Raw genomic sequence first — 1,225 nt, 5'->3', positions numbered from 1 at the left:
CAGTCCCTTTGTCCACCAAGCCGCGATACCGGTTTAGCCCACTAGGGCACATCCACTATCATTTCCTTGTAACCAGATCTACTTTGTTTGTTTGTTTATGCATTTCTGTGATTATTTAGTTAGTTAGTAAATAAATGATTAAGACAATTGATGTATGGATGATTCGTGCAGATAACCAACAATTTACGACTTTTGGAATGAGACTAACGTGAGGTAAAGAAAATTTCATTAGTTAGAAGACTAATTGATCAAATATTTAAATATCTGAAGAGTTCTATTAGGAAAATTATAACTTTGTAATGTGAAGATTTTCCTTGGTGCCCCGACTTCCTAGTTAATTACAATTTACATGATTAGTTTAATCACGTACTAATAATGACAGAGAAATGATTTGATAAAATAACAGTCTTCACTTTGATGATGCCAAAGACACGACAACAGAGACACCGTGACGAGATCCTGAGGCTCATTGTCATGCCATTCATCAACCACCATCACCTCATGTTTCAGCATGATAACGCACGGCCCCATGACGCAAGGATCTGTACACAATTCCTGGAAGTTGAAAATGTCCCAGTTCTTCCATGGCTTCCATACTCACCAGACATGTCACCCATTGAGCATGTTTGGGATGCTCTGGATCGACGTGTACGACAGCGTGGTTCCAGTTCCCGCCAAAATATCCAGCAACATTCCACAGGCCACAATCAACAGCCTGATCAACTCTAGGAGAAGGAGATGTGTCACGCTGCGTGAGGCATGTGGTCGTCACACCAGATACTGACTGGTTTTCTGATCCACACCCCTACTTTCTTTTCTAAAGGTATCTGTGACCAACAGAGGGATATCTGGAATCCCAGTCATGTGAAATCCATAGATTAGGACCTAATTAATTTGACCGATTTCCTTCCACGAACTGTAACTTGGCAAAAAAATTAACTCTTTCATGTTGCGTTTATTTTTGTTCAGTGTAGATCATCAGATATCCAGATCGCTATTTCAAGCGATGTGATTGGTCAGTTCCTGTCACGTTTCGGGCAGAACTGGTACAATGTGTTGCGGTCAGTGATATGACACTCGGTAGCTTCGTACCAAGCCCGCCCCCCCCCCACTATCCACGACCGGTCCTTTGTTAGAGTTCTCTTGACCTCAATGCGACCTCTGTGAGGAAACAGCGTCTCCTGACTCATGGACTTCCTGGCGGAATACAGAGCTCTCCTGACCC

The sequence above is a fragment of the Salvelinus sp. IW2-2015 genome, unplaced genomic scaffold, assembly GCF_002910315.2.
Source record: "Salvelinus sp. IW2-2015 unplaced genomic scaffold, ASM291031v2 Un_scaffold3848, whole genome shotgun sequence".
NCBI lineage: Eukaryota > Metazoa > Chordata > Actinopteri > Salmoniformes > Salmonidae > Salvelinus > Salvelinus sp. IW2-2015.
This window is presented reverse-complemented; position numbering follows the sequence as displayed.